We start from the raw sequence: 22,565 nt of genomic DNA, 5'->3' as shown, positions 1-22,565 counted from the left end.
CTAGCAACCATGCACCTTTATGTGTTTAACCACCATAAAGAGGTTAAAAACATAGATAAAAAAACCACTCAGGACCCATAGAGCACTGCCGGTCCAAAAAAGAAACTTCTGCTGACCAAATCAGCATTGCTAGTCACGCAGCAGGGTCGTACAACTATTGCTCCTTTTTGGATCAGCATCAGTTTCCACTTGGAACCAGCAGTGCCCTGCGGGTTCCAAGTTGTACTTTATGCGTTTAACCTCTTTGTGGAGTAAAATACATAGAGGTTTTTGGGTTTCTAATCTTAAAAATACACACAAATAAATTAGGGCATGCATTTTTTTTTTTTTAACGGCCCTTTATGGTAACAAAATTAAAATGTTAAAGGAAAAGTAAAGTCAGAATGAAATTTTCGGGATTCAGACACAACATGCAATTTTAAGCAACTTCCAATTTACTTCTCTTATCTAATTTACTTTGATCTATCGGTATCCCATTTGAAGAGTAAATCTAGGTAGGCTGATAGGAGCGTGCACGTGTCTTTAGCAGTCTATGGTAACAGTGTTTGCAACTATGTATAATGTTGCTATAAACATAGTTGCAAACACAGCCGCCTGATGGCTAAAGACACGTGCACACTCCTGAGCTCACCTAAGATTGTTCTTTACTAAAGGATATCAAGAGAAATAAGCACAACTGACAATAGAAGTTGTTTTTTCTGCTCCATCTAATCCATAGAAGTCTAATTGTGACTTTACTTCACTATAAACATCACAGTCCTTTATCTTCATCCGGCTGGGTGACACTCTGCTCTAGGTAAACTACATAGTAACAGCAAACATGCTGCAAATCTTGTGCTACAATGTTTTCTTTCTCTGCTCCTCATGTTACTCAGGTGACTAATACATTAATATGACTGTCACTATCTTTATAGTTCTGTTTGCATTCTTATCCGGGCCCAGAGCATGCTGGGAGAGCTTAAAGGAACATGCAAGTCACAAATGAAACTTACATGGTTCAGACAGAGAATGACATTTTAAAGGGAGAGTAAAGTCTAAAATTAAACTCTAATGATAGAGCGTCTGATTTTAAACAACTTTCCATTTTATTTGTTTTGTCAGATTTGCTTTCTTCTCTTGGCATCCTTTGTTGAAGAATAAAGCTAGGTAGGCTGATAAGAGCTTAAGAGCATGCATGTGTCTACAGCAATGTATGGCAGCAGTGTTTGCAACCATGTATAACGTTGCTATAAACAATGTTGCAAACACTGCTGCCAGATGGCTAAAGACACGTGCACGCTCCTGAGCTCACCTAGGATTACTCTCTAATAAAAGATACCAAGAGAACTAAGGAAAAATAATAGAAGTAAATTGGAAAGTTGTTTGAGACTTTTTTTAAAAAAAAAACTTCTATTATATTTCCTTTGTTTCCTTAGTATCCTTTGCTGGAAAGCATAGCTACGTGGACTCAGGAGCAGAAATGCACTACTTGCAGTTAGCTGGTGATTGATGGCTACAAATATATATGTCTCTTGTCACTGGCTCACCAGATGTGTTCAGCTAGGTCCCAGTAATGCATTGCTGCTGTGAAGCTTAATTTAACTGTGTTTAACCCTTTAACTGCTGACCCATTTCCACTCTTGGGCTTAGCTGTTTTGACATTTATTCATGTCAGGTGACCACTATTACCACGGGGATCCCCTGGCTACTGAAACTTATACATTAACTTTACGTTTCTGAGCTTGAAAACAAGGGGTGTTGGAGTCTCTAGGCATTTATGATAACCTTTTATAACTGCTTAGAGAAACAAATGTCTATTCAAACTGTTTTTAATGTAAACTTTTAATTTATACCCCCAAGGCTTACTCTGTTTCAAAACGCATGCGATCGCCTTCAAAATGGTGGGTCTTATCTTAGGGGGTTTCTAGAACCAAAAAAGGGAGATGAAGCCCAAACATTTTCTCTTTCATGATTCAGAAATGACAAACAATTTAAAACAACTTTCTAATTTACTTCTATTATCTAATTTGCTACATTTTCTTTGTATCCTTTGTTGAAGGAGCAGTAATGCACTACTGGGAGCTAGTTGACAGCCAATGACTAGAGGCATATAGGTGCAGCCACAAATCAGCTGCTTCTAAGTCTACCTAGGTGTACTTTTCAACAAAGGATACAAGGAGAACAAAACAAATTAGATAATAAAATCCTGAAGAAAAAAATGGTTTCATTTTTTTTTTTTTTTAAATGTTTAAATAACATTGCTCTGATTTTAAGACTCCTCACCAAGCCCCAACGTTTTATGAGAATACTGATGTATACCTACTCCAGCTTGCTCCTGTTTGAGTCTTTTCATATGCAAAAGAAGGGGGAAGGGGGGAGTGTCTTATTTCCCACTTGCAGTGGGCTTTCCAGCTACCTTTTCAACAGAGCTAAGCTGAGAGCTTATGAGTACGTTTTTAAACAATTTTACACTGGATTTTTATATCAGTATCTGTGCATCTTATTCTTTATAGTAGTGTCTATTACATGCAGTTATATGAAAATAAGTGTATGTGCTTCGTTCTCTTGGTATCCCTTGTTAAAAAAGAATACGCACATATCCTACACTAGTGGGAGCTATCTGCTGATTGGTGCCTGTACACATTTGTCTCGTGATTGGCTAACTAGATATGTTCAAGCTAGCTGAAATGATGCTCCTTCCACAAAGAATAACACGAGAATGAAGCAAATTTAATAATAGAAGTAAATTGGAAAGTTGTTTAAAATTGTATGTTCTATCCAAACCATGAAAGAAAAATGTGGGATTTCCTGTCCCTTTAATGAGTTAAACACATAGTTATCAAGCAACAGAGAAATAATAAAATGCTGTAAAACATTTTCTTTTTGCACTTTATGTCCCTTTAATAGCTGCTCATACACGCGTCAGGATGTGCAGAAGAATTTTAACAAGGACATCAGTGTATTTCAAATCTGAAGAGAAGCATTTTGCACTATACAACTATTTGTAAAAAAAAAAAGCTTCCAGTATAAGATATCCCAGCTTTTATATAACTTGGAGTGCACATGCGCCTGTATGCACATGCATTACTCACTCATGCAGGCTTTGATCTTTAGTGACAGCATACAGTGCCTCCCTACGGGCATGCTCATTATGCCATACACTAGTGGGGTCACATGCACAATAAGTTAATGTAACAGCTGTGATAATGTGCACTGAAAGCATTTTTACAGAATGATGTATATTGCAGAAATGCTTCTATTCAAATCTGAAACACACCGATGTCCATTTCAATGCCTTTTTAATGTCCCTTCAAATGTTTGAGTATTAATGACCCAGGTTGTAAGATACTGTTCATATAGACCCACAAACTATCTTCAGATAATATTTATGCAGAATCAAGGATGTCACAAAATTGTAAAAATGTATGTGATACAAATATATATACTGTATATATGATCGTCTTGGGTTGTTGTTTCTCTTGTTCAGAGAAGAATTGCCTGGCGCTGGACTGTCATTGGGCAGGGTCAGACTGATATGCTACAGCATATTTTTTCTTTGTGAAGGGGCATAGTGTGCTAAAAGAACGCGCACCCTGAGTTGCAATAAAAATGAACAGGCATTGAAGTTATTCTAGCTTTGTTCTATCTCAGGAGTGCTGTTCTCTCTCTTCTGATATATATATATAAATATAAATTAAATATAAATTATATACAAAAAAACTTGTGTATACTGATCCTTAAAGAAAAAAAAAAAAACACAGACAAAATGCACAAGATATGCACCAAATGAAGCCAAAATGGGTCAAAAAAGGAAGCCAAAATTAAGCAAAAAGGCTGCTTAAAACTTGAAAAGCTGCTGAAGACTTGTTTTCTGATGTACTGGAACTAGGTTTGCCCCTTTTTGCCCAGAAGATTCCTGGACACTTTTTAAATGGGGGTGGAGAGCGTGTGTTGCTTGGGGCGTGGCTTCTCGCGGCCTCAAATTCAATTTGAAATCATTTATAAATATATATATATATATATATATATATATATATATTGAAGATTAAAAAGATAATCAGCAATTCCTATCCAGCACTAACTAATCCCTAAAAATTATATATGGATATACTGCCTAAATAATGAAAAACCTCCCTTATAACCATATGACTATAATTACAAACTAATGCTGAATAGCAACAATAAACTGCATGAAAAAGAGCATAAGATTCAGCATTTATTGGAGTTCCAAAAGGCAAATTATATACATGTAAAGATGGATTAATTCAAACTCCTATCATAATGCACTATGATTACAATATCCCCTCTGAGAGCTCTCATACATAATTATAAGAATAATAATAAAATGTGCAATTGTACGCATAGAGTTAACTAAAAAGTCAAAATCCTGTTTGATTCACAGGTGTAATCATCAAAGTCCCAGAACTATGATGGAGGAATTAGTAACCAATATTAGAATGTTCCATACAATTGTATAAATAAATGATCGGAATAAGCCTGGATATTCAAGGAATAGCACAATAACAACGCCCTTATTCCGACAGGTACTTAATCACTGTCTGCGGATGATATACCAGCGTGTTCATTTGGCTTTTATATATGGCAGTCCCACAGTATGGCTACAGTAATCTTGATATGCATAATCCTTATCACTCTGTATTTCAACAGAATCCACCGTAGCTGTGAATACTTGCAATTTCGAGGGAGTCCCACGATGCGGTGCCACACCTCCTAGGTACACCTGTTGATGTCACAAGTATGGTGTATTTCCTAGGGTGTTTATCTCCTCTCAGTTCCTTACAGCGATACTTTGTAAGCCATATACTTGCGGATGCGTCTCCAAACTCCAGGATGCTCCATTCATGGATCTCCGTTCTTTGAATTTTTGCCTTTGTTGCTCCAGCAAACACTGCTGCCAGCTACGCGCGTTTCACCCCTAAGGCTCTGGGGCTTCATCCGGCTCCAAGAATAATCACATGATCACAGATATCAAGGTTTCTTTTAAGAGAAAAGTAACGGAGGAAAACTCCTCCCATTTGGAAGCCTTCGAAATGTATACTTTGTTGGGGCAAAATGGTAAAAAAAAATTGGAAATAGTAATCATTTGTTACTTTGATGCACATTACTTAGCACAAAAATAAGTTGAAAGAAAATAACACTGAACATTTGGTATTATAATTTGCTTCTTTTCACTGCAGTGTACTGTTTATTTGCAAATATCAATCCAAACTTTTAAATAAAAGAAATTAAAGCTGTGATCCAATTGATCATATGTACTTTGTCTTACATAAGGCTTTAATAGTTATTAGATATGGTAGTGTTGTAATTTAACTATAGTGAATTTTATTACATTACTAATTTATTTCAGACTTCATTTTTAATTTTTATTTGATAATGAAATTCATATTTTCTTTCTAAGAATTTGAACCTTGATATGAATTCATACCTTCTCTTTTTTAGTAACAATATTTACTAAATTACATTCTATACAATATATATTTATACATAAAAAGAACATTACTTCATTCAGCCAAGAAACAAAACATTCATTCCAAAACGGGCAAGTGTTTTTAAGTTAAAAATCCATTTACATTCATTTTGTAATAATAATTTATCAAGATTTCCACCTCTTTCTTTGAGGTCTATTCTTTGAAGCCCCCTAAATTTTAATTCATGCTTATTGCTGTTATGATTGTAGAAAAAAATATCTTGCTACACTGCTAGTGTCAATCAATTTGTTTTTGATATCTCTTTTGTGTTCTTTTATTCTTTCCTTTAGCTCTCTGTAGGTTTTTCCTACGTAATAACAAGGGCAGCTACAGTAAACTAAATATACTACTCCTTCACTTTGACAATTTATATGACCCTGAATGTACCATTGTTTTCCAAATTTGTCAATAAATTTATTACCAATTGTCATATTGGAACATACTGAACATTTTGAACATTTGAAGTTTCCATCTTTACTTTTATATTGAGATAGCCAATTGCCATCTGTATTAGAAGAAAAATGACTTTTAACAAGTTTGTCTTTAATATTCAGAGCTTTTCTAGCTGTCATTTGAGGTATATTACCCACACTTTTTGCTATAGAGCAATCTAGGGTTAAAACATGCCAGTGTCTTAGAAGGACAGATCTTATTTTTGCCCAGGAATCATTATAAGTACTTATAAATCTTCCTGTATCTTCTTTCGGTTTGTCTTTTGATTTGTACAGGATTTCCTGACTATGACTACGGGTAACACCTGAAACGCGTCAGTGACGTCATCGGGCCATGGTTGTAGCCGTGAACTTTTTAACCGAGCAGCAGCTGTCTGGTTCGTTTGCTTTCTGATGTGTCTTTTGTATTTTTAACTTGTCTATCACGAATAAAGCTCCTTTTATCATTGTCGAATCTGTGCCGGACTGGGTCTGTTCTTGTCTGAGAGGATTTCCTGCCTATCTAGATATCTTGCATTACTGTATGCTCTTTTTAGACAATTTTGTGGGTATCCCCGTTCTTTGAATCTCAGTTGTAATTCATTAACCTCAGTTTTAAAGGTTTCTATTTTAGAACCATTGTGCCTATGTCTAAGATATTGGCCTTGAGGTATGTTTGACAATAAATGGACTGGGTGATGACTATCGGCACGTAGCAGGGTATTTATTACCTGCTGTTAGTTTTCTGTGGGTGGCGGTTACAATACATTGATTCTCATTCCTTATAGTTAGATCTAGAAAACTAATTTCTGTTTTACTGCTTGTATAGGTAAATTTTAAATTGAAATTATTGATATTCAGGGAATCCATAAATACTATCAATTCTTCTTCTCACCCCTCCCATAGCAATAAGACGTCATCTATAAAGCGTATCCATAGTCCTATGTGGTCCTTGTAACTACCATCCCAGATAACTTCCTTTTCCCAATAGCCCAGGTACAGACATGCATATGTCGGTGCACAACAGGTGCCCATGGCTGTACCAAGGATTTGTTCATAAATTTTTTGGTTAAAAGTAAAATAAATTATGTCTCAACAAAAAATTCAGAAGAGAAATCACGAACTGTGTATGCTCAGTATATCGCTTGCCTCTCTGTTCCAAAAAATATTCACCCATTTCCACACCTTTACTATGTGGGATTATAATCCTTCTACGTCAATTGTTACCAACAATGTATTTTTGAGAACAGTGAGACCTTCCAATTTTTTGAGGACATCTAGTGAATCTTTAAAAAGGAAGGCAAATTATCAAGGAAAGGTCTTAGACTATAGTCAACATATTCTGAGATTTTTTCAGTTAGGGAACCAATCCCAGATAATATGGGCCTGCCTGGAGGGGGTAATCTCCCTTTGTGTAATTTTGGGATAGTATAGAAAGTGGGTATGATTGGAAACTTAAATTTTAAAAAGTCAAATTCTTGTTTATTAATTATTCCCTCTTTAAAGGGACAGTTCACCCAAAAACTTTCTCCCCTTTAAATTATTCCAAATGATCCTTTTTACCTGCTAGAGTGTATTAAATTGGTTGCAAGTAGCTCCTTTACTCATATTTCAGCATTTAAAATAGCTGATTTAGCTTGTGGTTTCCCAACCTATACTGAAAATTTTGATACTGGCGTATACGCTATTGAATAGCCTAAGTAAACACAGCCAGCAGAATAGATTACACCCTCAGTGGGGGGCATGATAGTTAAGTAATAAAATGATAATTTTCCATTGTTCTCTATGTATTGAGCTTTGGTGTTCCAGACAAATATAAGATAAGGAAGCAAGTCTGTGCATATAAAAGTGATAACGTAATGAGATCTGATATTACCTGAAGCTCAACCCATTGTAATAGGCTGTAGTTTCAAAGCACAAAACCAGCTATTTCAGATACACAAATAAACCCGAAAATGCAATTTCTCAAATATTTTATACTCTGCAGTTGGTATAACAAGTTATTTAAAATATATTTATGGAAAAACAATTTTACAGTGTACTGTCCCTTTAAGGGCTTCCCCCCAGGATATCTAATTGTGAGGAATATAATTCAGTAGGATCCTTCTTTAAATTTTTATAATGCACTTACTTTATCACGTACCTGAAGCATACATTCCTGTAAATAGTCACTAGTGTTGAGAACTACAACATTCCCGCCCTTATCTGAGGGCTTTATGGCGATTTTCTTATTTATTTGTAATTCTTTTAAAGCTAGCTGCTGTTTTACTGTTACATTTTTATTAGTATGTACATTTACCTCCATTTTAATGATATCTCTTTCCACTAATTTAACAAAATTGTGGACACTTGGTACTGTTGATAATGAAGGCAGTGAGTTGATTTATTTTTAAGTGTAATGAATCCTATATGTGATAAAGATTGTTGTTCTTGGGAACCCCCCTCTGAAGATAAATCTTCCAGACTGGCTAAGACTTGACAATCACAAATATCGAGTGTGGTGTCATTTACTTTATTTTCAAAAGTTTTCTTTAATAGTAATTTTCTAGCAAACAAATTTAAATCTTTGACCACTGTAAATTTATCGCATTTATTTGTTGGAGCAAAGGATAATCCCTTGCCCAACACCTGAATTTGGTAGTCTGAGAGATTCATTTCAGAGATTATATATATATATCTCTATCTTGAGATATTGTCCTGTCTCCAAATTCCTAGGGGAGTTAGGTAACTATTGTAAACCATGAATATAGGTGATAACCTGAGTATTACAAACAATAAAGCTTCCAGCTCTGTCTAGTGATAATGTCAGTAAAACTCTGATTGACCCACTCCTTACCCATATTTTAAACTAATTTTAAACACCAATTACATATATGAATTTATTAAACTTGATTGTGTGTATTTATTGTTCCAGTAATAATGTGCAATATTCACTTGAGTTAAAATATTACATTTTGGCACGAATACGAGAGAACACTGACAACGACCAGAAATAATATTTACCCAAAGCACATGGCTGCAGCGCTACTGTCCATTTCAGACATGGCTGTCCTAGACCGTGCCCACCCTAAAGAGTAAGCCAATCAACAATCTCGAGCCTGACAGCCGTGGCAAAGCAGTAAATGTGTCCGGTACTGCTGCGCCTGCGCAGTTTGGGCAGTCGCCGTATTCCAGGGTCCATCCCATCTAGCTGCTTGCGTCGCACAGCACGCTTACTCTGTGTGACTCCTGTCTGGGTGTCTTATCCCGGGGCATTTTATGGTAGTTCCGGGACGCAGGACATACAGTGTCAGACCGGGACTGTCTCGGTGATACAGGGGCGGGTGGCAACCCTAACTGGAACACTGTTGTCAAATAGTTCCCATGCATGATATAGTAGGGTAGTGATGGTGAACTTTGGCACTCTAAATGTTTCAGAACTACAATTCCCATGATGCTTAGGCACTCAAGTCCTGTCGAGCATCATGGGAAATGTAGTTCTGAAACATTCTGAATGCCAAGGTTTGCCATTACTGGTATAGGGATTGTGTATGGTGCAACAAATGCATTAGAGAAGCTTGTGTTTCTAGTAAAAGTAATTACTGTTTTTTGCGGCATACACACATATCCTGTGATGGCCCGTGCAACAGTATTCAAACAACATGTCTGCTCAGAGAGCTGGAGGTGGTGTGTATTGCTTCTGAATACCTCATTTGTGTCTAACAAGCCACTGTTGACTCTCTTAAAGGTGTGGTGTTTGAATACTGGTGCACAAGCCTTTGCAGGATATGTGCATATTCCACTGAAAAACAGTAATTACTCTTACTAGAAGGATTTTTGCTGATTGAAGTATATTACAAAAATGCTTCTATTTCAAATTGAAATGCATCCATGCACATTACTTTTTTGACCTTTCCATCCCTTTAAAGGGACAGTGAACACCAAAATTGTTATTGTTTAAAAAGATAGGTAACGCCTTTACTACCCATTCCCCAGCTTTGCACAACAAACACAGTTATATTAATATACTTTATAACCTTTAAACCTCTAAATGTCTGCCTGTTTCTAAGCCACTACAGACAGCCTCTTATCACATGCTTTTTTATTTGCTTTTCACAACAGGAGACTGCTAGTTTATGTGAGCCATATAGATAACATTGTACTCACCCCCGTGGAGTTGTGCAGGACAAAGCACTAATTGGCTAAAATGCAAGTCAATAGGTAATAAATAAAAAGTCATGTGATCAGGGGGCTGTCAGAAGATGCTTAGATACAAGGTAATCACAGAGGTAAAAAGTATATTAATTTAACAGTGTTGGTTGTGCAAAACTGGGGAATGGGTAATAAAGGGATCAGCTATCTTTTAAACAATAACAGATTTGGAGTTGACTGTCCCTTTAAATTAAAAATAATCTGAAGCACAGAGTGGTGTTTTACAGCAGATAGGGGCCCTATTATCAGAAGTAACATTCCTAATTTGCAGGAGTTTGTGTCACAGTTCATTGGCAGCTCCAGCTCTGCCCTCCCTTTATATTAAAACAATTTCCTGGTTCTCAGTTGTGCAAGTTTAATTTCTAAATCTTCCCAATCTAAACCCCATACACAGTGAAATCCTTCAGAATAGTTGTACTTTAGATCTTTTGCTGCCACAGAGGGCTGTAGATAATGGTGTCTGGCAGCCAAGGGGTTAAATAAATATTCCACTTGTAACATTGGCTGCATATATGTGGCTGAGTTTGGTCTGGTGCCCACATTTTTCCTCACAGAGTGAATTCAAACCCATTTCCATCAATTCACTAAGGTTCACCAGCCTCTTTGGGTTCCTATGTTATTATATGTAGCTGATTCACATAAGAATGGAGAGATTTATGAGCTTTAGTGAATCAGCTGCATAGAATAACTTCAGAACTGGTGTTGCCTCACTTGCTGATTCCTTATGGGATTTTGTGTATTATAATCCTACTAGCTATTATTTATTATCAAAGCAGAACAGGACTACATTACCCATCATACAGTTAGAAAAGCCAATCACAGAAACAGATTTTGACAACAGATAAAAATCAGAAGGTACATCAAGTCTGCTCATATTGCTTAAAGTAAAACATTTTGTGTGCGATTCCGACAGAACATACAAGTTTTAAAAAGTTTCCAATTTACTTCTGTTATCAAATGTGCTTTGTTCCCATGATAATCTTTGTTGAAGAGATACCTAGGTAGGCGCCTGGATCACTACATGTCAGGGCATAGTGCTCTTGTAAATGGATACTTTTCTTGCAAAACTGTTGCAATATAGAGCTCAAGTCGTGCACGCTACTGAGCTTAAGTCTCTGCTTTCAACAAAAAATACAAAGAGAACAAAGAAAACGTTATAATAGAAGTAAATTAGAAAGTGTTTTTTAAAATTGCATGCTCTATCTGAATAATTAAAGAAAATAATGGGTTTCATGTCCCTTTAAGGAACTGTAAGCTTAATTAATTTCAGGAAGCCTTACATTACAATGGTAAGCACTTGCAAATTGAAGGGTCATGTGACCACTCATTCAAGAGAGGGAAATCCCCTTTTTCAAATGAGGGGTGGATCTTAAAGGGAAAGTAAACACCTTGTAATTAAAATATATTTCTGTTGTCTTGCTATAGAATATATCCACCAAATCTAAACAGTTGTTTCTGAATAGCTCCACCTAGCATTTACTTTATTTGGAGAAGCCAATCCAGTCTATAGTCAGCAAACAATGCTAGCCACGTTCATATTGCTAGTATGAAGTGATTTGCTTTGTTGTTATCTGTTAAAGCCAGTTAGAGAGAGATATGTTCACCGTTAGGAGTCTGCAGAGTGCTTTTTCAGAGCTAAATTATATGGATAGGGGACAGAACCAATAATGAATGAATATTGCAATGTAATTACTGTACATAACTAAACATTTTGCTGTTTACTGTCCCTTTAAAATTAGATGTTACCTATCATTTGAAAGCACAGTCTCCCCTTTATAAAATAAGGGGTTGTATGTCTCTCTATGTAGGGGCAAGATATGGCTCTGTAAAAGGGTCCCCTCATCCACACCACATCTTTGCTTTTAGGCACTTCCTTTCAGTGAGTGACAATGTCACACGCCACATGATGATGTCACGTGCGCTACCAACAAACGTCAGTGTCTGTAAATGACAAGGGATCTCTATTCCCCATTAGAAACAAGTCAAGCAGGGAGGTCAGAGGACATCTCAGACATCTTTAAAGGGACATTATACACTTATTTTTTCTTGGCATAAATGTTTTGTAGATTATCTATTTATATAGCCCATAAAGTTGTTTTTTTAAAATAAATGTATAGTTTTGCTTATTTTTAAATAACATTGCTCTGATTTTCAGACTCCTAACCAAGCCCCAAAGTTTTATGTGAATACCGTCAGCTACCTTCTCCAGCTTGCTCCTGTTTGTGTAAAGGGTCTTTTCATATGCAAAAGAAGGGGGAGGGGGGGGAGTGTCTTATTTGCCACTTGCAGTGGGCTTTCCAGCTACCTTTTCAACAGAGCCAAACTGAAAGCTTCTAAGTACGTTTTTAAACAGTTTTATACTGGATTTTTATATCAGTAGCTGGGCATCTTGTTCTTTATAGTAGTGTCTATTACATGCAGTTATATGAAAATTAGTGTATACTGTCCCTTTAACTATTTTAAAGCACTTCATTAATAAAAGGCCTTTCAGAGGCTTTTGTTTTTGAAAAGATGAGCGGTACAGCCAGTCAGATGGTGAAGCACGTGCCCCATAAACTAAACAGGTTGCACAGCAGCTGCTCTGCCTAGAGCAGTGTTTCCCAAACGCGGTCCTCACGTACCCCCAATAGGCCAGGTTTTCATTATAGCTGAACTAGAGCACAGGTGAAGTAATCAGCTGATCAGTAACCATGGTTACTAACCTGCTCTCCCCCATCAGCTGATTAATTCACCTGTGCACTGGTTCAGCTATAATGAAAACCTGGCCTGTTGGGGGTATGTGAGGACCGCATTTGGGAAACACTGGCCTAGAGCATTTTCAAACCTAACAGGCCAGATTTTGAGGATATCTGAAGGAGAGCACAGGTGAAATCAGCTGATTAGTAACCATGGTTATCTTACCTGCTCTCACCCAAGGTAATCCTGAAAATCTGGCCTGTTAGGGAGGACTCAGGACAGGTTTGAAAACCAGGGGCCTAGAGCCTACAAATCATGTCTCACAGAGTATCCTAGAGCAGCAGGGATATCCAGAAGGAATTACACAATCTTGTAACTCTGTCTTTTGTCAGCTGTTTAACTCAAGCAATCACCGTGGGAAGATTACTAATATAAACTCATAAAGAGTGATGTATATTACAACACAGTCGCCTCTTGCACAGCAACAGGGGAAGAACAGAATATGACGAAAGCTATTAAAGGAACAGGAAAGTCAAAATTAAACATTCATCCATTGTTGAAAAGCATATGTACATATCCTCAGCAGCAACAATCCATTACTGGAAGATAGCTGGCGATGATTGGTGGTTACGTTACACACATTTGTCTCTTGTCCTTGGCTCGCCAGATGTGTTCAGCTAGCTTCCCAGTAGTGCATTGCTGCCCTGTTTTAAATGTGTGTTCGACACCTTTGTAAAGGATAAACACAGCTATATACAATCAATAGATCAATAATAACATTCTGGGGGGTTTTCTGCACTTATGTCCCTTTTAATATAACAAAGGGCTTAAAAAAGTTCTGGACAAAAGTATTTCCATTAAAAGAGGAAAACCAGAAGTAGAGGTCATGATTTGGTGTTGCCAGGGTGCACGTGCCATAGCTGTACATTACAGGTAAGGTAGGAAAAACGTTGATTAGTCCCCAGAGGAACTGGTAAGGTCAAATACAGGAATGTATATCTAGCATGAGAAGTGATTAAAGGGGCATCAAAATACATTTTTATATATACATAGTATATATGAGTGATTGAACACTGTATTGCAACATATGTACAAACAAAATACATGGATAGAAGACAACGTTAAAGGAACAATCTATGCCAAAATAAACTTTCATGATTCAGATAGAGCATGTCATTTTAAGAAATTGTCCAATTTACTTTTATCACCAATTTTGCTTTGTTCTCTTGGTATTCTTAGTTGAAAGCTTAACCTAGGAGGTTCATATGCTAATTTCTTAGACCTTGAAGGCCACCTCTTTTAAGAATGCATTTTAACAGGTTTTCACCACTAGAGGGTGTTAGTTCACGTATTTCATATAGATAACACTGTGCTCGTGAAGTTATCTGGGAGCAGGCACTGATTGGCTAGACTGCAAGTCTGTCAAAAGAACTGAAATAAAGGGGCAGTTTGCAGAGGCTTAGATACAAGATAAGCACAGAGGTTAAAAGTATATTAATATAACTGTGTTGGTTATGCAAAACTAGGGAATGGGTAATAAAGGGATTATCTATCTTTTAAAACAATAAAAAATTCTGGTGTAGACTGTCCCTTTAACCCATATTATTTCTTTAATTATTCAAATAGAGCATTCAATTTTAATCAACTTTCTAATTTACTCCTATTATCAATTTTTCTTTGTTCTCTTGCTATCTTTATTTAAAAAGCAAGAATGTAAAGTTTGAGAACCGGACCATTTTTGGTTGAGAACCTGGGTTGAGCTTGCTTATTGGTTTGCTAATTGTAGAGTGCTGAACCTAAAATGGGCTGGCTTTCTAAGCTTTAAATTCCTACTTTTTAAATAAAGATAGCAAGAGAACAAAGAAAAATTGCTACTAGGAATAAATTAGAAAGTTGTTTAAAATGGCCTGTTCTATGTGAACCATTAAAGAAAAATGTTGGTTTAGTGTCCCTTTAATAAAAAAAAAGCACTTTATTTTTTAACACAAATAAAAACATTTTTATGGAGAACTATATACTAAATTAAAAAGGATATAAAACATCAATCAATTAACCATGTAAACAAAATGTGTTAGCATGAAAAATAAAATAAAAAAGGTTAAATCGACAGGAAACCCCAAGATTTTCTTTTCATGGTTTGGATAGAACATACAATTTTAAACAACTTTCCAATTTACTTCTATTATCAAATTTGCTTCATTCTCTTGTTATCCTTTGCTGAAGGAACAGCATTGCACTACTGGCAGCTATCTGAACATATCTAGTTAGCCAATCACAAGAGACAAATGTGTACAGGCACCAATCAGCAGATAGCTCCCACTAGCGTAGGATATGTGCTTATTGTTTTTTAACAAGGGATACCAAGAGAACGAAGCACACTTGAAAATAGAAGTGAATTTAAAAGTGTTTTAAAATGACCTGCTCTGACTCATACTATCCCTTTAAGTCAAAGAGGTTTATTTTGATTTTTGAATCAAACAGAAAATTCAAGAATAACCCGGAAGACAGAAGCTCAGTGGCTAATAAGCAAAACTCCCACACAAGAAGTAAAACCAAGTGGTTTTTATGTTTTTAATTTCTTTGGAAAACAGAGGTTTCTGTGCTAAGAAAAGAAAAAAGTAATAGATGCAACAAAAAATGGCTAACACTCCTTTCAAGGGACATGAAACCAAACATTATTCAGATAAAGCAGCGATTTGAAACAACTTTCTAATTTACTTCTATGATCAAATAAATGTTCTTCGATCTCTTGGTATCTTTTGTTGAAAGGCAGGGACATAAGCTCAGGAGCGAGCATGTGTCTGGTGCACTATATAGCAGCACTATTATCCATATACAAGCGCACTAGATGGCAGCACTATTTCCTGCCATATAGTGCTCTAGACACCTATCTAGATACCTCTTCAACAAAGAATACCATAGGAACAAAGCAAATTTGATAATAGAAGTAAATTGGAAAAAATAAAAATTAAATTGTATGCTCTGTCTGAATAACAAAATAAACATTTGGGTTTCATATCCATTTAAACTTAAAGGGATATTCAAGTCAAATTGAAATGTTCACGATTCATGCATAGCGTACAGTTTTAAAGAGCTCTCTTATTTGCTTTTATTATGAAGCTGACCTATTTCTCTGGGCTCCCTGGCTACAATGAAGGGCAGTAAAATAATATGGTGGCACACTTAATATTATATAGATTTCAAAACTCTCAAACCCCTACGGCTTCCTAATGCAATATCATAGAGATACTCCCTGCTCTATGCGCATAGTGCAGCCCAGGGGTGACATACGATGGTGTTTGTTTATGTGTAGCTAGGAGCCAGCGATCCTCCAGGACACCCCCACCCACCCCCCTTGCCCACAACTGCTTAGCTGACAAGGAGTTGTGTGCAGATTCCCACAGATGCACCATGGAAAACTGCGTGAGACAAACTGCCAAAACCATCCCAAGCCAAAGTCATCACAGCAGCAAAAAGCACAAGAGGAGAACTCAGGAGAGAGGAAAGCAGCCGGGTGCTCCTTATACACAGTTATCAGATGTACATTACACACACAATGAGCTCTTCTATGCACACATACTCACGCAAAAGTAACAGAGCTACACACAGACACACAATAAACATAGCTACACACAATGAACAAAGCCACAAGATGAACAGTACTATACACACACACACACAAAATGAGCGGAGTCTCATACAAAATGAGCGGAGTAACACACAAAATGAGCGGAGTTCCGCTTACACAAAATGAGCAGAGTCTCTCACACACACACACACAAAATGAGCGGAGTCTCATACACACAAAATGAGCGGAGTCTCACACACACAAAATGAGCGGAGTTCAGCTTACACAAAATGAGCAGAGTCTCTCACACACACAATGAGCTCTTCTATGCACACATACTCACGCAAAATTAACAGAGCTACACACAGACACACAATAAACATAGCTACACACAATGAACAGAGCCACAAGATGAACAGTACTATACACACACACACACACAAAATGAGCGGAGTTCCGCTTACACAAAATGAGCAGAGTCTCTCACACACACACACAAAATGAGCAGAGTCTCTCACACACAAAATGAGCGGAGTCTCACACAAAATGAGCGGAGTCTCACAAACACCCTCCCACACACAACTTACCACTTGGGGCCTAATAATCTAAAACTCTCCGCTCTGGCGAGATGATCTAAGAAGTCATGTCGGTACTGTGAGGTCCTTAAATCTATTTTCTAAAGGTAGATTGTACCTTCTGTTTCTCTCCCTATGCAAGACCCTGGGTGTGAAGGAGACACATACCTTTTGATATAAAGCTAAAAAATACACCCCAATGATTTATTCTCCATGCGTAACACACACACACACACACACGTGCCTCTGGGGAGCTAACACACACTTCCTGTAAGGTGTAGTGTGCACACACCTGCACTACAATAATCAATCACTTCCTATACAGCTAGGGTTGCCACCTCGGCCATGCTATCCTGGACACTTATGAGTTATGCATGGTGCAGGGTAAGAAGGGCAGAACATGTATTGTGCCTCTGAACATCACAATATATGTTCCTCTCTGCACACCCTACAGCATGTGTAACTCATAAGTGACCAGACAGACATGGCCGAGGTGGCATAAGTCTACCTACAGGCTTTAAACCTTTCACTGCCTAGGCTTTTCAGTGGCTCAATCCATGTGAATGACCCAGATGTCCTCAGGAAAATGCTTCCAATCTGTTCTACTAGGGGGATGTAAGACCTGGAGTTACACATGACTGATTACTACACAACCCTGCTTACTTCTCACATAAAACTCATGACTGGGACACACTAAGGAAGTCACATTGAGAAACACTGCTGACAGCTCACCAGCCAGATGACATACATTTTCCTGCTTGTTATCTGTTTCCCTTCTTATAATTTTGGAGATAACTGTTATTCTCTGGCTTCTTACATTTTTTTGTTTCCATTAAAAATAAGTTCGCTTCCAGAAATACTTTGTTATGAAAGTAAATTGTGCTGCAAGTTCACTCAGTATATGAGAATATGGCGCTACAGGGATTTGTAAGGAAGGAAAAAAAAAAAGAATCTGCTCACTATAGATGCCCTCACTATAGGCAAACTGTACACAACATGACCTCCCCCTCAGGCAAGGGATGAAGATGGTTCCCCCCACTAGTGAACCTTTGTTCCACTAAATTGCACTCAGGTAAGCACTAAGCAGGAGGGAGTCATTAGTTCTATACACTCAGGAGTGAGCGATCAGCTACAAAAGGGTGCACTCAGGTGAGCAGGAAGGAAATGGAATGCAATCTCCCTGAAACTCCAAGTACCATTATCCAATGTGGCCCAAATCCGGAAAAGTGTTTCTTTAAGCCTTTAGTTGCTGGGATGTTATAGAACCCTCAAAGCATGCACCAGTAACCAAAAAGCCCCCACTGATTTTAATAAAATAAAACACAAATACTACCTTATTTACTGCACGTAATTAAACTTTGTATTCTAAAATATTTAAGCATTCAACAAGCGTACAGTCACCGGAAAATAGGTTTGTTGTATGTGGTTGTGCAACAAAGCTACTTTTTTAACGTGACTTCAGTGAGAAGCTACTTTAATGATAAGTCTCTATCTTATTTAGGGTTTCATGGTGTTCAATATATAACTGGGTGGGGAGGGGGGTGGTGCAATAGCGGAAGAAGCCACCTCCCTGAAATGCATTTTTGCATGTTGGGATGTCTGAGATACGGCAGGGCACTCTTAGGCGAGCGGGAGGGAGATACAGCAGGGCGCACTCAAGTGAGCGGAAGGGAGATATTGCAGGGCGCACTCAAGTGAGCGGAAGGGGGATATGGCAGGGCGCACTCAAGTGAGCGGAAGGGGGATATGGCAGGGCGCACACTGGTGGGGAGGGGAATATGGTAGGGCGCACTCAGGCGAGTGGGAGGGAATATTGCACAGATGACAGTAGTTAGCAGAAAGCTACAGCTACAATACATTTGGAGATTAAGATATGTGAATTACCTATGAAAAATAAAAGTAAATATTTTGATTACAGATAAACTATAGTATTATCCTGATAAGGTGAGTCCTATCCTGCCCCAGCCTCTCACAATGTGCCGTGTAACAGGTTCATGTTTCTAATCTCTCAGCTAAAATCAGGATTGTTACTGGACCTGCCCTGGAAGCACCTTGTGTTTACCAAACACAAGGCAAATACCTAAAGCGACAAATAGCAATGTCAGAGAGTGCTAGAGAGTGTTATTATTACACTACTGCCTGATCACAACTATGTACTTAACCCCTATAAACAATATGCTGGCGATCCTTAGCTGAACAAGGCTGGCAATTGGCAGCTCTGCACATGTGCAGCCCCTGATTGGCTGAGTGGTGGTGTTTAGTTCTGAACAAGTAGCGTAGTGCTACTCGAGAACTCACTTTATGTGTTTAACCTTGTTGCAGTGGATAGTTCTGTTTAACCAACAGTGCAACAATTCAATGCTCCAGTACACTACAACGTTATCGCCCCTTCATATTCATTAAAGGGACATAAAAAGTAGATAAATGCTACATAGATGTATTCAAAGCAAAGAGTAGCCTGAGAATAATATGTAGATGCATAGTTTACAGATATATTTGTTGTTTCAATGTTGAAAAATATCAGTGTAAAGTTTTGATAAAGCAATGGGCACTGCCATGTTGGAACCTAGGTTTCCTTTTCTGCTGAGAACAATAAGGGACAGTCATTAGAGAGTGTGCAGCCAATGACTGTGTGGAATACAAAATTCTTAAATCTGGAGTCTGCACTTTCACTTTTAACAGAAATAGGAAAGCCCATAATTTCAGAATTAAATTACAAGAAAAAGGACCAAAAATAAATAATGAAAGTATACTGCAAATGAAACATTTCATATTACAATGTCAAGGTGTTTAATGTATCTTTAAGCCAGGGCTCGACAAACCCAGGAGCCAAGGAGTCAATGGCTCCTAGAATTTTATCCCTGGGTACTAACTTTTTGGGTTATTCTCCATATATCTATATACAAAAAAAAACAGTTTGGCTCCTAATAGTATGCCTGGCCCCTAAATATTCTTACTGGCTCCTACATTTTAAATAGATTTCACACAAAAATCCTCATACAATTGTTTTGGGCCAAGTAGCCATTTCTATGTCATGGAAATCTTTACAGGGTCGCCTAGGCTCAATGCTGGGCCAATTGTCTTTAGTTATCAAGAACAGATTGCAAGCTCTGTGGGTCAGAGCACAACAGAAGGCAGTGACAGCACTATTTAGGCTGCCAATTACCTATAGGAATACATATTTTATCATTTTCTCTCCCCACTACACCCTGGGGAACAAAAATAAACCACTAATAGTTTTTCTAATGAAACTCTTCCTTGTTCAAAGAGGCAGGGAAATTACCCAACCCCAAAAAAATCATAAATTCATTTAAATAATCATTTGTATAACCATTTGCATAGCAGCAGTTTTATTGAAGGTCTAATAGAAATCTTCTAACTTCCTGCACTGAACCTTTATCAAGAAATAGATGACAAAAATACATTTTCTCTGTGTTTCTCTGGTGCGTTAGCAACTAGAGAAAGCTGTATGCTTCACTGATAGCTGAAATATAGAAACAGGAAGTAAACAGGAAACTACCTGATAAATATAAAATTTTACTAAACCTGTCACTTATGCAAAACCTTTATAAGTAATATAACGTACAGTATATATTGATGACTTTTCTACAGAGCCTGTAGAAAAGGCATTCCCATACTTTAGTGGGATGGGGTCTCATTTATGTGTTTTTTGACAGAGTGATCTACTTACATAGGCACTAAAATTTTCTAATTTTTTTACTTAAAATGTAATAGTATTTGAAACATGACATTCTTTAATTTGCTAGTGCATAACATTTTTGGACTAGTGACCCTGCAACTGCTGTGTATTAACCCTCGCAAAGGGGTTAAACACACTATTGCAGTACCATTTGGGACCCGCAGAGCACTGCTAGTCCCAAGTGGAAACTGCAGCAGATCCAATCAGCAACGCTAATGGCACGATTCAGCTGTGTAACTAGCGCTGCTAATTGGATCAGCAGCAGATTCTGCTACAGGAGTTAAACACATAATAATGCAGAGTTTCTAGTCTTAAAAATAAAAATGTTCAAATAAATTAGAGCATATAAGTTTAATACAATTATTGACCTTTAAACTCACTTTACTGGGGTAAAATATACTTGTGCTAATCTGTTTGTTTTTTAACTTGAGCACATACTATCACCACTGGCTGAGATGGAAATAGGAAATCACACAACAGTCTTGTGATCTACTGGTCAGAGATCTACTGGTAGATCCCATCTACCTTTTTGGCAGAAACGTTATAAGAATACAAGGGACTAAAGTCAGTCACTGACATCTGAGAGAGCAGTTAAGGGACCTGATAGTTTGCATTGCACATTAACCCTTTGTCACTTTTGGAAGTGTCCCCCATTTGTGAACACTCAGGGTCCTATATACAATTGGCAGGTGATAAATACCATATCGCCTCTAGATTATAATCTTTACACGGGGAGGGGGAATAAATCCTCAAACAAATCCTGGATTTTCAGAATGATCAGTGCCATAACTCACATGTTAGTTACTTTAATAAATCCACATAAACAAAAATTATTCCCAGGATGTTAGGGGCAGTAAATCTACCACACACGATCTGCTTAAAGGGGGGTTACAACCATCACAACCCCCCTGCTCATGGGGGGCAATAAAAGCCAAGCATTATACCAGACTAGTTTCCCACGGGCAGACTGTTTGCCCCCACTAGACAGAGAGCACCTAGCAGCAGCCACTTTACCTTTCTTTCACTTTCAGTAGAGGTGTCAGGCTGCCCCGTGTAATCCCAGCAGCACCTGTCTGTAACTCTTCTATATATTCTCTTCTGTTCTGCTCCTCTGTGCCCTGATCAGTCTCTCTATGTTACTCCCAGCTCTGTGCCCGAATCCCAACTGTCTGTCTCAGTGCTCGTCCTGCTCCGGTGTCTCCGTGTCCAACCTCCCAGACTGTTAGCAGCTGCTCTGACAAAACTTCTGAGGACACATGGGTTTGCACAGCGCCCTCTTGTGTGTGTAAAGAGGGACTGTTTCGCTTTTTGTCACAAATGTGCCTCTCTTGTGCTATGTCTTACTGTGTGTGCCTGCCTGCTGCCCTCCCTACTTACTACTGTCTCTGGGTGCCTGCTGCCCTCGTACTTACTACTGTTTGTGTGTGCCTGCTGCCCTCCGTACTTACTACTGTCTCTGTGTGCCTGCTGCCCTCCGTACTACTACTGTCTCTGTGTGCCTGCTGCCCTCGTACTTACTACTGTACTCTGTGTGCCTGCTGCCCTCCGTACTTACTACTGTCTGTGTGTGCCTGCTGCCCTCCGTACTTACTACTGTCTGTGTGTGCCTGCTGCCCTCCGTACTTACTACTGTACTCTGTGTGCCTGCTGCCCTCCGTACTTACTACTATCTGTGTGTGCCTGCTGCCCTCCATACTTACTACTATCTGTGTGTGCCTGCTTCCCTCCGTACTTACTACTGTACTCGGTGTGCCTGCTGCCCTCTGTACTTACTACTGTCTGTGTCTGCCTGCTGCCCTCCGTACTTACTACTGTCTGTGTGTGCCTGCTACCCTCCGTACTTTTACTGTGTGTGTGCCTGCTGTGTGCCTGTTGCCCTTCGTACTTACTACTGTCTGTGTGTGCCTGTTGCCCTCGTACTTACTACTGTACTGTGTGTGCCTGCTGCCCTCCGTA

At 38.2% G+C, this 22,565-nt stretch overlaps 1 protein-coding gene across 1 annotated transcript in view; it reads right to left on the bottom strand.

Moving 5' to 3' along the window:
- Positions 1 to 21,851, bottom strand: part of CD82 (CD82 molecule) — a 231,369-nt gene extending 209,518 nt beyond the window's left edge. Inside the window, exon 1 of the mRNA XM_053720235.1 lies at positions 21,624 to 21,851. The gene's annotated coding sequence lies outside the window, so the exon portion shown is untranslated. The remainder of the gene's footprint in view (positions 1 to 21,623) is intronic.
- Positions 21,852 to 22,565: the final 714 nt, after the last annotated feature.

Source organism: Bombina bombina, chromosome 7 (assembly GCF_027579735.1).
Source record: "Bombina bombina isolate aBomBom1 chromosome 7, aBomBom1.pri, whole genome shotgun sequence".
NCBI classification, from domain to species: Eukaryota; Metazoa; Chordata; class Amphibia; order Anura; family Bombinatoridae; genus Bombina; species Bombina bombina.
This window is presented reverse-complemented; position numbering and strand designations above follow the sequence as displayed.